Source organism: Harpia harpyja, chromosome 2, assembly GCF_026419915.1.
Source record: "Harpia harpyja isolate bHarHar1 chromosome 2, bHarHar1 primary haplotype, whole genome shotgun sequence".
NCBI classification, from domain to species: domain Eukaryota; kingdom Metazoa; phylum Chordata; class Aves; order Accipitriformes; family Accipitridae; genus Harpia; species Harpia harpyja.
This window is the reverse complement of record NC_068941.1, coordinates 36984767-36999781: the sequence shown is the minus strand read 5'-3', so window position 1 is coordinate 36999781 and position 15015 is coordinate 36984767. Positions and strand designations below refer to the sequence as shown.

The 15015-nt window shown below is 40.5% G+C and overlaps 1 protein-coding gene across 2 annotated transcripts in view; it reads left to right on the top strand.

Annotated features, from left to right (window-relative positions):
* The window catches only part of GRID2 (glutamate ionotropic receptor delta type subunit 2), a 751024-nt gene that overhangs the window by 651456 nt on the left and 84553 nt on the right, over positions 1-15015 (top strand). The window lies entirely within an intron of this gene.

Genomic DNA, 15015 nt, shown 5'->3' with positions numbered 1-15015 from the left:
AAGTTCAGTATGAGGGTGAATATGGGTTAATGAGTGACTGTATACAAACTTTTTCCCTACCATTGTATCTTCATATTCAGAGTTTTAAATCAAATCTGAGAAATATCATATTTTATATATTTTACTTTAAACTTCAAAATGTGAAGATTGATTAAAGCAAATATGCATGAAGTTGTGTGTTAACTTGTTTTAAGCTTAGGTTAGAGATTTCTAAAAATCTAGATAAACCCTGCTTTTTGTCCCCACCAAAATCCATTTGCCAGGAAAACCTGTAATTTCTGGTGTTTTCACACTGGATACAAACATGTAAGAGGAAAGAGTATGTTAAAAAGAATGATGAAATCACTGGTGATCTCTTGATAATAAAAGAACTACAAAATAACAAAGATTCTTTGGAGTTTAAAAAATCACTAATCTACCCTCTGTATAACTGAGATCATATTTTCTCCTCTGAAGGACTAAACAGCATGAAAGAAGAGGCAAGAGAGGCCCTGGGGAACTGCACTTTTGAAACCCCTTTAGATAAAGTCATAAGCTGAAAAAGCAAGAAAAAAAAGACAGTCTGAAAATGTATTGGCTAGAGGAAATTGCTTTTTTTGAGAAAATATATTTTAGCTCAGTTTGTAAGGGGCCGATAAAGCTGGGTTTTGCCTTTTGTATGAAAAAAAAAAAGCTGCCCTCCTTCTGGTTTGCCTTCCCAAGTTATACTAAGGGTTTCAGAAGAATCAAAAACCAGAGCACGTCAAACACAGCTGTGTTGACTAATGGCTTTTAGCTGAAAAAAACCACCAGTGTATCATGCTGGCAGGTAATTCCAGATTACAGCCTTTGATTTCTCATTCCTGGAAACATGGCAGTTGTTGTCCTAAAACCTACAAAACCAGAAATATCTGAGTTCTTTAATTTCCCATGCCTTTGCTTCCCAGGAATAAGCACTTGCAAATGATGATGTTGAAAAACCAAGTTGTAGCATGTTAGCAGGCCAACCACCCTCCAATTTTAAAATATCAGAGGGCTCAGACCCAATTCTAATAAACATACACATCCACCTATTTGTGCGCAGTGTCTCCCCTTCTTTTGCCTTACAGGAAGAAATGACTCAGAAAAAGATTATTTGCCAGTTGCTGTTCACACAGAAGCTTTTGGGAGATTGTACTTGGCCTGCTCAGGAAGAAAGGTGGATGAAGAATGTGATGTTAAAAGCTAATCTTCGGCAAGGAAAATTAATATTTTAAAAGGTAGCTGATAAGAGGCAGAGATTATAATCTCTGTAACATACTTCAAAAAAATGAAAACATTTCAGAGGAAAGAATTCATGGGTCCCCTTGGCCTATTTATATACTTCGCAATGTTCTTCAGGGCCTTGAACGAATTTAACTGGCCACATCAGAGCTATTAGCCAGATTATAACCCTGGACAAGCTAAGCCAACAGGTCTCCCTCTGTGCTTCATTTTGTTTCTGCCATTAATCAGCACTAAAGCATGACTGAACAGCAGTTTGTCCAAGCTCTCTGAGGCCGTTACCTCCGCACACGTTCCTGGAGTGCTAAGTGAGGGCTGAGGCTTAACGAGTGCTTCCAAATGGGTACGGGGAAAGGGATTTCCACTAGGCTGCCTAATGACCATGAAGGGACTGCGATAGGAGGGACCACCATGGGAGAGAGGTGTGCAGGAAGGATGTTATGGATGCGGCGGACATGCTCTTCTTTAACAACACTCCCTGCTGCACCTTCTCCGAGGTTAAATGGAGTTTGCAAGTAGCCATCACAGAAGAGGCTTTGCCAAACATTTCTGTTATATCTTAAAAGTCCTTTAGTTTTGTCTTGCTTTTATTCTGCAAATTACAGTGGAGCTGGCACTCTTTTTATTCTGAGGAAAGTAGCAGTTTAATACTAATGTATATATAAACAGGGGGAAGGGGAGGGGGATCAACTGCTGATTTACTCATCGCATCATCCCGCTCGCTCAGCAGGACTGCCTGCTTGCTGTACCAGTGACTTCATGGGGAATGGCACCTGTGTGAGTGAAAATACAATACAACCAAATGACAATGATTGCGTAGTCCCATTTTGCATCAGGCAATCTACCACTTTGACCTGCTTTTCCTGGCAGGAGGGCAGGGCAGGCAAGAGAAATAAGATGGGAAGATCATGCCGCTGTTATTTTTCAGGTTTTGATATTTATTGGTCCTGTTCTTCTCATAAATCAGGTGCATACGTATCACTGTGTGTGCTCCTATTCCATCCATAGTGAACAGCTATATACACCATCAGGTCTGGTTAGAGAGCAGCTGGGTAATTCACCCTGAAGAGAGAGCATAGTTTTAAATACCTCAAACAGGAGACAGCCTGAAAAGTGCAGGCACTCTAGATATTTTTGCCACTTATTGTCTCTTCCTTTCTCAAAAGACAACAAAAAGCAGTTGAAGATCTGAATTGAAGGTAGGGAAGCATTCAGTTGTTTGTCTTCCTGCCCTGTCAAATCAAAATTGATGGGGAGGTAGCTGTATTCCTATATATGCTTGGATTATTCTGGAGAATATTCACTTTTATCTTCTTTTTTTCTTTATTACTCCCAAATGTTTCATGTATCTCAAATTGATTTTCCTTTTTTGCATAGGTTATGAAATATGCATCTCATTCTGTCAAAGGAATCTCTATTTTCACAGAAGTTATTTATTTGGAGAGGATTTACAGAGCCCTAAGTCATGCCTGCTTAAACATTCATTGAGAACTCCAAGAAAAATCATTTAGGCTTAAACATATCACATTACATACCTCTTTATGTCTTCTTAAAAAGCACATTACCCTGCTTAATCCTTTGCAAGCACCACAGGCTTTCCTATCCTTGGAACTATTCCCATTTAAAATATAATGAAGTGCTTCCATTGGGCCCCTGTCTGCTCTTTCTTCCCTAGAGTATAATAGTGCCTAATGCCCTATCCTACCCACCTTGTTCCTCTGAACATGGTACCATAGCCTACAGCGTCTGCATTTTTCTCAGCAGTACAAAGTGGAAAATTCCTTTCCCAGGCTGCATACGAAGAATCCAAACGCATTTGAAACCTCTGCCTTTTTAACTCTATCTGCCAAATATTTAGCCAGTAGGAAACTTGAGAAATAATGCTTCTGGATGGTGCATTAAAAGAAACTCCTCTTAGGCTCTCATAATATTTCCTCTTCAACTTGCACACAGTATCAAAAGGAATTTGGTCTTGAGATTTTGATTTTCTTGTGATCCTACTTACATTGCCAGTAGAAACATGCTAGCAACTCCTGAGCCTGTTTGTTTTCCCTGGACACTGTGGATGGCACTTTTACCTTCCTGAGAATATTGTGTAATAATATTGTTTAAACTACCTATGAATAGGCTGTAACAAGACTTTGCTAAGGTGATTTGTCTGGGGAAGAAAGGGGTAATAATGATTTGTGATTCTGTGCTAGAACAAGTTATTAATAACTGGACATGGTTATTCTTAATTTGTTTTCAGCAGTAGCAACAGCATGAAGATTTCTATTGATGGGCCAAAAAACTCCTGAATTAACTAATTATCCTGATTTACTCACAAATTTGCTGTTGGAATTGCCCTTCTGGTGGCAGATACACTGATCACACCACAAAAAGATCTAGTTAATACATGCAAGTCCATACATCTTTGTTGTGAACATTTCTGACCATGGAGTTGGCCAATGAAAAGACATTGAAAACAAGACAAAACAAAAACAGACTTTTTGGATACTGGATCTGTACTGTGATTCAGCAGTGCAATTTATCTATTTTGGAATTACTGTCTCCTGCACAGTCCATGACTTGGAGCTGACAGGTGCCTGGGGGTACCAAATGCACCTGCTGTCCTTACTTGGCATTATCATGGGTGGTCTGGCTCCATCTTATTTGTCATATAGCATCCTTTTCCTGGAAAGCAAGTCTCAACATAAAACCTGAGCCAGATTTACCAGTGAAGTGCTGTTAATAATGACAGGAGGAATGCCTGATCCACTGACACTAGGTTGTTTAAAGTCTCATAGCCTGTCAACATGTCAGTTTATGGGGGTGGGGGGATGGGGTATATTTCATTGCAAAGAGTATTTCTCATAGCCTTATCAAAAATTGGCTTCAGTTTGCATGAGCCAAAAGAATAATCAGCCTGGAGAAAGTTTGGTGGTTGTTTTTTTCCTGTAATCCTGTGTATCATTGCTTCCATATCTTGGGCTTAAACAAGCTTGCAGCAGTGCAAAAATTTAGAATCCTGACCAGAAAACACTGCAAACGCAGTGTGGTGTTACTTTCAGGCATTATCAAAAGGCTAATAGTTATCTGGATTAGCTCAGGGGGTCAATGTGTTTTGGATGTATAATAACAGATCTGTGACAGTTAACAGAGCGTGATGAAGATTCTGTGCATAGCTTTAAAAATGAAATGTAAAACTGTTTTCCTGCTGCCTCATTTTCTCAGAATTCAAGGTAGGCTCAAGAAAAGGCTTGCTCTCCCTCACGAATGTTCCTAAGCATATACTAAAGTTTGATCTAACTTTGACTTTCTGGAGAGTTTTCACAGGTTTTATCTTGAATAGAACACCTGCAAGTTATTTTCTGCAGAGTTTAGCTTTATTCCAACAAAAATTTAAATCAAAATTTGAGTCATCTTACATGTCAAGAAATGGATCTACACAGATGTGTTCATCAAACAACTGAGCCAGCCAACTACTGCCGTATTCCTTTTGTCTCCAAAGTTTTCTAAAAATTTTATCTGAGTTCATCTCCTGTTTCATCTTACCTGCTCCGGAATGTACCTTTCCCCTTTTGCTCTCACTGAAATGCCATCCAAGTTGCTCATGACTTCTGTTCAAAGGTCAGTCTGCATATGCCTGCCAGTCACTTTAACAGCCTCAGATGTCACTGACTGATGTCCTGCTGTGGTGCCATGCTATTCTACCTTCCACGACTGTCTTTGCTTGCTCTCTCTCTTCTCTTTCTATTGTTTTGGAGAATTTTCCAGATCTGTTCAATTTTTGTGGGCTATCCTACATCTAAGACCATAGTCTTTTCTATCTGTAGCTCATCCCTGAGTATTCTCAAGTCCAGACAAATTCAGCTAGTGGCTCCAGGGAGACAACCTGCAGTTCTGCTTCTCTTACACTGAACTGAGCTCCTTTTATCAGCAATAAAATTTGTGTGTTTTCCTCTACTGTCTTTTCATGTCTGACCACTAACTTAGTTCAACCTCAGACCTACAGTAGCTGACCTCATCATCTTCATTTTCTTTGCTGTGGCTTTCTATTGCTGAAGCTTGTGTTTAAGTTTTGCCAATTCACCTTCCATAACATGTCTGTGATTTACCCCTACAACCTCCAGACCATCGCTTCAGTAGTTTTCAATGTTATTTTCTGGGGCCTTTATAAAGCACTCTTTATGCATTTAGTTCTATTGAAAATGCTTCTGGAAAAAAAAAAGAAGAAAAAAAGAAAAGTTGTCTTGAGTTTCAAGGCCCTTTGTGGTTGATTCTGACTCTCCCTGTAGCTTTCTTATTTCTGAATTGGAAATCATTCGTGTGAGCTTTCAGTGCAACTCCTTTTTCAAGCAAGCATCTTTATGCTTTCTCCAAGGAGTCTTCTGTAAGGTATGAAGTTTTCCCTCAAGACAGTAGTGTTGTCTTTTCTGCAAACTCCTTAACACTCTCCTTTGTTATTGCACTAACTAAAACCTTGACAACTAGGTCTCTGGTGTACTCCGATCACTACCCATCAACTGAGCAGCACTGTTTTGTTGTTTCTTTATGCTCTTTCCCTTCATTTGGCTTATTTTATAACTGCCAAATAAGAGGGGAGAGAGGAACTCACACTATAGTCATCTAAATACCATCATAGATGTGATGTGGGTGAAACCGAAGGACTACTATACCTTAGAATGAACTAAGTTAATGAACACAACCGTTATCAGATGAAGAGTATTTCTCAGAAAACAACCTGTCTGTGTGTGACCTTTCAGCCTTCATCCTCAAAGTAGAGCTACAGCCTAACTTCAAAAGATGAGCATGGGAGCTAAAGTTTGTAACAGTCTGATAGAATATAAAAAGATGGGGGGTGGGGGGAGATATTATTGAGCAATCGGTCCTTATCTTCTCTCATTTTCTCCAGCTTCAATGGTGCCAGCTACATATTTCTCTTGAATTGCCTCATTGATTAACATAATTGCATTAATCTCAGAAACAGTTTTCTAATCTTGAAGTTTTCTGCTTGTTTTCAGAGAAGGTTTATTTGCCTGAAAGCTTGGTTATTTAGGGGTCTTCCCACAGATATATCCCTTCTTCTGTTCAGAGGTAATTCTCTCTTAAAACCTTACTTCACTTAGATCCTTAAACTGTCATGGCTACAACGATACTTCCATCATGTGTAACTTTAGGTGCCTAATTTAGGTGCCCAAGTTTCTTTCCTAGCTATCATAGACAGACAATTTCCTTCTCTAGAGAGTGGTTGGGAGTGCCTAAGCTGGGAACCTATTTTTCTTGGTGGCTTATTTTGTACAGTACCTATCAAAATAGGATCATATTCCATAACTAGAAACTGCAATAAAAATAAGAAACAGCAAAATATACCCCGAGGAACTAATTTTGCTCGAATCCTGTAGAATTGCATTCTGCAGAGAGCTGAGTCCAGACTTTTCAGCTGGAGAAAGGATGGCTGACAGCCCTTTGAGGAGTGAGCATGGGATGGGGGGGTCCCCACCCTTCATCCTGATGGCCAAATACAAAGCTAAGTACTTCATGCCTTAGCCTGTTTCTAACCCTGTAGTCATCTTTTTACACGGCAAAACAGTCCAGAGAGGAAAATTGATTCCTTTGTCGGTAGAGATTTCACTTGGGGTTTCTCTTGTGTAGAAGTGGACTAATTGGGATGGTGTCATGAGAGAAACACCCAGAGTGCATCCCTGTCCCAACGGTAGGAGACCAGCTCTGTCGAGTGCACGTAGCTGCCACTATAAGGCACATGGTGCATTGCCAGGTATTTGGTCTAAAACAATCTGCATGCACATGCAAAAAGTAGAATTAATTTTGTGTTAAATAGCCCTCAGTCTCTACCTGTAGAGAAAATGAATAGGTGTTTCCTTTTTTTTTTTTTTTCATTTCTGGAGAACTTTGGATATTTCTGATAGGTGGGGAAGGTAGGATCGCAACACCACACTGACAGTGAGTGTAGCTAGACCACAACATGCAGAGTAACTGCTGATGGCTACCTGTATGAGGAGTTTCTAGCTGGCAACGCTTAGTTTATCCCCCTTATAGCTCCTTGTGCCTTTTTCTGGTAGTGTGCAACTTTGGGAATTGCTGCCAGGGTGGTATGTATCCCCATTTGTTTCCATGGCCATATCACATCTGAATACTGTAATCCTGAGATTTATATGAGAGAGACTTTAAATTTCTGAATAACTAAGCAGCATGAGTGCTGCTTTCATTTGCACTGGCAAGTGATTAATTGTAGAAATTCCGAGCTCCCTCCTGAAGCTGGGATTTTTAGGGGATGGAAAATTTTGGAAGGGAACAGGGAGTAAGAAAACTGACAATTAGAAAATAATTTAAGAAAAAGAGTGCATTTGCAGTCAGTGATTGTAAAAGCTGAACATGACTATGTCAGGATAAAGCTCAAAGGAAATTTTTTTGCTAGCATTATTTGTTGCTGAAGTTTTCTCAGCTGGCCACACTCAGTATTAGGGAGGCACCTGTTAGAAAGGGTGGCATGAACAGAAAAGGATGCTGACCTCACCCCTACAAATGAGTTGCTTAATTTGTGCATGTTAAGGTCTAACAGAGCAATGCTATTGTCATATTCCATTAAAAAAAAGGGGGGTTGGGTATTTACTATGTGATGAGTGCATTTATTATGCATTAGCACAGGAGAGGTCTGAGAGAGAAACAGCTCTCATGGGTGCTGTTACAAACCATCTCATGAGTAAAATACAGGCTTTAGTAAAGAGTGCAAAACAGGAGATGTCTTTACGGATATATTTGCAGCAAAACAGAAGTTCTGCTGCATGTTACTCTCTCAGTTAAAACCAAAACAAGATGATCTCCCTTCTGTTTATCAGCTGCAGAGGCCAGGAAGGGTTTGGGAGAGGAAGATTCCTTGGAACAGAAAGGTACTGAGGGCGTAGTTTTGTAGGGTGTCAGTTGTCATTTGGGCACTGCTGCTAGAGTGATGTTGGTCCTGATGTGGTATCTTACAGTGAAAGCATGTTGGGTATATTTAATGAAAAAGCAATACAGGGAAACTTTTGCTAGGTAATAAACTTTTGCTGCTTTTTCCAACCCTTAAATCTGCTTCTAATGCAGTTGCTAAAGTTGTATGTACTACCTTTCTAGGCTCTTCCATCTATGGCATTGCTTCAGCAAAAAAGAGTATGACCAGCAGCTATAAATGACCAAAAACTGCAGAGGCATGAGCAAGTTCTGCTGGGACACTAGCAGAGCAGTGAAACTCCCCTTGTGTGTCAGCAGCTTGTGGAGGGATATACCCTTCTCTGGATTTTGGAGTAGCACATACGTTATCTCAGGTTTTATTACTGCAGGATGACTTTGAGCTCAGCGCTCGCTGTTCTGCTCTGTTAGCGCCTGGTGTCTTCAGAAACTAGGTGTGCTGCTTGCATGTCATTCCACTTTGGCAAGTGGTCATTTATTTTGATTTAGCAGGAATTGGAATGAATATGACATAACAAGTCTTGTAATCCTTTAGGCCTCTGAGGTTGCTCTTTATTAAACAAGAGAGACTCCTGATGGAAGTTACAAACTCCTACAAATATGCTTTCCTACTCTGGTCACATCTGATGTGGGCCATTTCTGTGCAACCTGTGGGGAGGCAAAGCTTGGGATGAGTAAAATGTCCACCCTGAAGTACTTTTTGTTACTTCTTCAGGTCAATTCTTGCAGCCATTTTCCTATGGGAGGGTGACAAAAGGATTCAAATTTGTGCAGGTTAACAACCACACATTTTCTTTTGTGCCCAGATCTAGTTCCATATCCCTTTTCAAAACCATCAGTGAAAAAGGTCTCTCAAAAATTGCTGCCTCAGGGAGAAATAGAAATTTGAATTATGTCTCCTCCTTTGTTGGTTCCTCCTGTCCTTCCCCTGTGTTTTCTAACCCACTCATGCAATGGCAGTAGTAAAGCCACAGGTCCCTCGCTGAACCCTCTCTGTGACTCATGTCCCTTTCCATGGCAGAGAGACATGTCTGTGCTCTGATTCCTCATTTTGGATTCTTGTTATCCTAAGAAAGAAAAGCTCTGTAAAGTGCCTGATGGAGAAGAGCAGTTTGGCATTTGGAGCACTCTTGTTTGGCTACATGGGACACGAAACATATTAGGCTTCTATTATTCTGGTCCTGTGAACTCTTATTTCTCCATTTTATCTCCATTAACTTAGTGCTTTTCCTACAGAGGTTCTGTAACATTTCCAGGTTCATGAAGATGAATAACACCACCATACCGAGGGTGTCTGGGGACTACACAGACTCCTACGCAGTTCCAGCAACCTCAGATCATTCTTTTCCTTCTGAATTCTTGCTTCACTTTGCTCCCTCCCTTTTACTTTTTCATTTTTCTGCTTTTTGACCCTCTGTCCTTTCTGTTTGGATACCAGCTACTCCAGCTTTTTCCCAGCTCTCTGAGCCTTTCTTCTTTCCACCCTTCACCTCTTTATGTGGTCACGCTTCCCCTTTGCTATCTCCATTGGCTTACATTGTCTCGCTGTTTATCTGTGCAATGAATTCTGTGACTTTCATTTTGCAATCACATGAAGCTTTCCAAAACTCTGTCACTTTGAAGCCCAGTTGCAGGCTCACAGTGTGGTGGGCTGCACCAGGGACGTATCACACACAGATCAGGGGAAATGCAGACTCTGTCTAATGATCAATAGATGGAGACAGGAGAGCACACTCTTGCTTCAGGCGCAGAATGTGGTAATGTATTCGCTTTCTTGCTTAAATGTTTCCAGCTATCATTTTTGTGTATTAACATATTTTAATAATACTCAAATACACTGTGGTGCATTAACAAATGCAAATGATGGGATTGAATGTGAGGTTGTTTAAAGGATATATGCAACAGAAAAAAGACATGAATAGAAGTAATGAGAAAGGGATGTTATAAAATGTGTTGTACATTCCAGCTCTAAAGCATGTCTTGGACTATGAGGTTGCAAATCTAAAACGGTGAGAGAGGTATAAGAGGTAACAGAGAGATCTTGTTTCGTATTTCTGGAGCTGCTATACCAACTGTTCATAAAACAGTTTGACAGGTTTATATGATTTCTGTTAAATAACTTGTTACTAAACAAACAAATAAACAAAAAGTCTATTCCAGAGACCAGCAAATGCAATTGCAGTGAGTAGACCTGTAGCAATTCTCCACTGTAAGACATGTAATAGTCCCTCATGAAATCATTCAGAATTTTTTAATTCTAATACTCTTACAGCTGTAAGTAATAGGAAAGCAAAAGAGGATAGCTCAAGGAGAACCTGCAGCTGCTCTGATAACAAATTTTTACACTATCATCCTTGAATAATCAATACATTAATAAGTATATTGGTAGGCAATGAAATGTTAGTGAAGTAATAAGGATGGTGTAGGAAAATTAAATCATAGACTGAAAAGCACTGGCAGAATGCTTAAGACAATCAACCTTTCTAGTCTCTAACATATATAAGTATCAAGTATCTAAGTATCAGAAGCTTTAATTAAAACGGATTAAAGTCATCCTAGTCTCAAAACAGGAGGGAGGAGAAAGTCCAGTGTGGTTTAAGATATCATGTAGAGAAATAAAGCACAGAAAAGGCTAACTTTTCAAATACAAAAGAACCTAAAATTTTACCTATGCATCCCTAAAATGGTGTTTATGTTTACAAACTCCAGGCCTGTGCTTCTAAATACCCATGTGCATTTAAATGCAAGTACAGGTTGTAGAGCCAGAGAGATCTTAAAACATCTGGTCTGGGAGAGTGGAGACTGAGCAGACTTTTGCTGCTGGCTGTTTTTTGACATTGTCCTTAGTCATCTGATTATACATAGTGGGAAATATTCTAGTAAAACTGCATTTTATTGTAATATATCAATTTATTGAACCCCAAGTGTTTTGAGAAAGGAAAAATAAAAAAGGTTTATGTTGTGTTTAAGGAGGGAGAGAGGAGGAAGAGGACCAGTTTGAAGCACCAGGTCTGGTGGTTCAAACTGGATAGTTGTTACAAAAAAAAAAAAAAAAGGTGTCCTACTCAGCAGAGTGCCAGAACATGTGATTAATTTTTGTGGGCTTAAACCATACTCATGCCAACAAAATCCTGAGGTTGGGTTGTAGGGGGTTATTTCTTTAAAGGACAATTATAGTAAACAGAAAGTCTCCAGTGCAGAGGCTGTCGGGCTGTGCTAAAAGTTCTGGTGTCAGGACATGATCAGCAGCTCTTGCGGGTGCTTTGCTCTCCAGCCTTATACACTTGCCTCCTCTGGAGCAATGTGAAATGAAAACACGCCTCTTTAACTCCCACTAAATACCTCGGGGGGTTTCAAATCTCATTCAGCCAGAAGTTTCACACAGCTTTCTTCCTAACACCTGTGCAGGGCTCTGAAATCTAGAAGACAAGTGTTTTGAACTAAAATGGGACTCTGCATGTGCATCGTGGCTGTGCACACGGGCTGTGGATGGCTCCTGGGATGGACCAGGGAGTAGCCCGGCAGGGCATTATTTGGGCTCTCGCTCCTGACATTGCCTCTGAGCTCCTTTGTGGGTGTGCAGAGGAGCTTTTCTAAACATTACCTAAACAGTATTTTCAGCTCCTGCAGGTTTTGCATCATTAGTGTCACCAGTGTAGCAGTCCCAGCTGAGTAGAGTAGAAGATCAGATGGATGTAGAAAAATAGTTTTCCCTCTCCTGTTAGTCAAATCTGCAAGACTGCAATGTGTCAGTGGTGTACTTGCATAGGCAGTGACAAATGAAAATCATAAAAGACCTTTCATTCTCTGGCATTAACCTGGCACCTTTCATACGCAACAAAATCCTTAGAAAGCCAAACAAAATAATGTGTTTTTTCTATACCACATATTACGATGCCTCCTGCTACTGTCTTTTCCTGACCTTATTCAAGCAACTGAGAAGATGTTTTCTGAGTGCTTTTCTTGGAAAGAAATGTAGATGGAGTGAACTTTCCAGCCATCAAGTTAAAAATTTAGAAGTAACAGCACAGCATTGAGGAAGGTATGCCAGGTAGGTAAGCTGGCTTTCTTAAAGTGTGTCAACTAAAAATAAAGCTAAAATTCTTCTGTTAAATAACCAGAATCTTTCCTTAGGCTGGAGAGTAATGCTAATTGTGTTTTTTCCACCATTTTATTCTCTTTAGTTAAATTGCCAGCAAGCAGTTTATGTCTCTCTGTATTTGAATTAGGTGGCAGAGTTGTCCGGTTTGAAAATGTGACTACAATAAATCAGTTTCCTTTTAATAGCCAAGCTATGGGAGGAGAGGATTAAACTGCCATGCAGAGTATTTTAAGAAGCATTTTAACCAGGCTGTAATCACATTTCATTCTTCTATCAGTTTGCATAAAATACCCGATCTAGATAGACTGCACAACTCCTTCACTGGGACTGCAATGGCAGGAGACGGTTGTTTACCATTCCCAGCTCTAAAGCTTTCCCACTGCAGGGGGGTTGATTGGTGTTTGTGGCTGTTTGCAGAATGGCTCGTTAATCAAATAAAACAGACCCCATTCCCTGCTGAATATAACAGAGGGAGGGATATAAATACCAGGGACTGTATCAAGATGGGTGGAAAATAGAATGCATCTGTAATGAAAAAAACGGTAGATAAGCAGCTGTATTATACAAGTCTGTAAGTACCAAGGGGTTCTGGTCATAACATCAATCAAAGAGCCAAAGCTTTGGTTGTTTTATTGCTCTGACCTCGGGACAGGATTTCCTTGTAATACTGTCATGGTTTAACCACAGCCAGCAGCTAAGCCCCACACAGCCACTCACTCACTCCCCGCCAGTGGGATAGGGGAGAGATCCGAACGGTAAAAGTGAGAAAACTAGTGGGCTGAGATAAAGACAGTTTAATAGATAAAGCAAAAGCCGCACACGCAAGCAAAGGAAAACAAGGAATTCATTCACCACTTCCCATCGGCAGGCAGTTGTTCAGGCATCTCCAGGAAAGCGGGGTTCCATCACATGTAACAGTTACTTGGGAAGACAAACACCATCACTCCGAACCTCCCCTGCTTCTTTCTTCTTCCCCCAGCTTTATATGCTGAAGCATGACGTCATATGGTCTGGAATATTCTTTGGGTCAGTTGGGGTCAGCTGTCCCAGCTGTGTCCCCTCCCAACTTCTTGTGCCCCCGCCGGCCTCCTCGCTGGTGGGGTGGGGTGAGAAGCAGAAAACACCTTGACTCTGTATAAGCACTGCTCAGCAGTAACAAAAACATCCCTGTATTATCAACACTGTTTTCAGCACAAATCCAGAACAGCCCCATACTAGCTACTGTGAAGAAAATTAACTCTATCGCAACCAAAACCAGCACACATGACTTTCCTGCAAGAATTCTCAACCTGTGAGTAAACAAATCTAGGACATGGCACCTTCCCATCAATGAGTCTTGTCCCTAACCAGGACAGAAATTCCCAGAAAACCTCAAAATTTCTCATCTATCTTCCACTAAGTGCTGGCTGCAGTTCCTCAGTATTCCTTTGTGTAAGAGATGGGTGGCCAGGACATCTTTCTTGTGACTGATCCAAGGTACTGCAACATACCTTGCTCCAAAACAGTCTGAATTTGTGACCTCTGGGAGACACTGAAAAAAATAATCTGTGTCCTGCAGCATGGAGAAATGGCGTGGGGTAGCTTCCAACACTGCAGGTGGTCAGAGGAAGGTGACAAAACCAAATCTGGAAACCTCTAAATTTTGTTTCATGTTTGGCAGGAGTTCCGAGCGTGGTTGTGTTTTATGTGACACTTCAAGTGTGCCCTGGGGAGGCTGCTGGACTGAGGCTCTCAACGGGCACTGGTATCCTGTCACCTCATTCATGGGTCTTCACTGAGCATTGGTATGAGAGAGGACACCGGTCTGCTCATCCCTTATAGAAGAGAGGCACACAGCTACTGCTTGCTCAAAAGCAGAATTTGGCATGAAAAAGATTAGGTGCTTATAAGCAGCAGTACCTTCAGAATCAAAATTTTGGCCCCAAGTGCTAAAATTTTGCTAAAGTCTTGTCTTCCCACACAAGTTGTTATATGAATCTCTCTTGGAGTCCTAAATGTTGCAGCTCACAGCATAGTCTGGAGACAACACATAATAATGTAGGTGCAGGTAAGGCAGGTGTAAACAGCAAAGGTGGGAACAATTTCTCACAAAAGAAAATGTGAGCGTCAGTTAATGAATGTTTGTAAAATGCTTTCAGTCCTTCAGATGATGCTATTATTAAATTGAACATCTTCGCTTATGCTATAGTTGTGCTGAAAGCTAAATGAAGGAGATGGTTTTCTTTAAACAGTATCTTATTCTTGATTAGCTTGATAGTTAAATCATTTTGGATTTAACAAAGGGAGCGGCAGATGGAACACAACACAGAGAGCGGCACAACAAAAAATGAAACATGACATGAGATCACAGAAGAGAATCGAAGTAGACAAATCCAAAAGTAAATCAAAAGAGCTCATACTAAAATTCTGGCTAAAATACTGGCACATAACATATGTTTGGGAATGACAACAGTTGTGGAAAAGACTCAGGGTATTATTTTGTCTTTCCATAGATACCAACAACAATCCTGATTTAGAGAATTGTACTTCTGAATACGTCCTCTCATGCTGTGCTGTTGAGAGTCTCCCCGCATTATCAGACCTAATAGCGGTTTTGCAAAATTAAAATGAAGTTTAGTGGAAAGGAGTGGAAACATCAGCCAAGCGTGTAACTCAAGATCACATAAATTCTTTGCATCTGATGGATTTTACTAACCTTCTTCCTGTACCTCTCCACTCCCAAA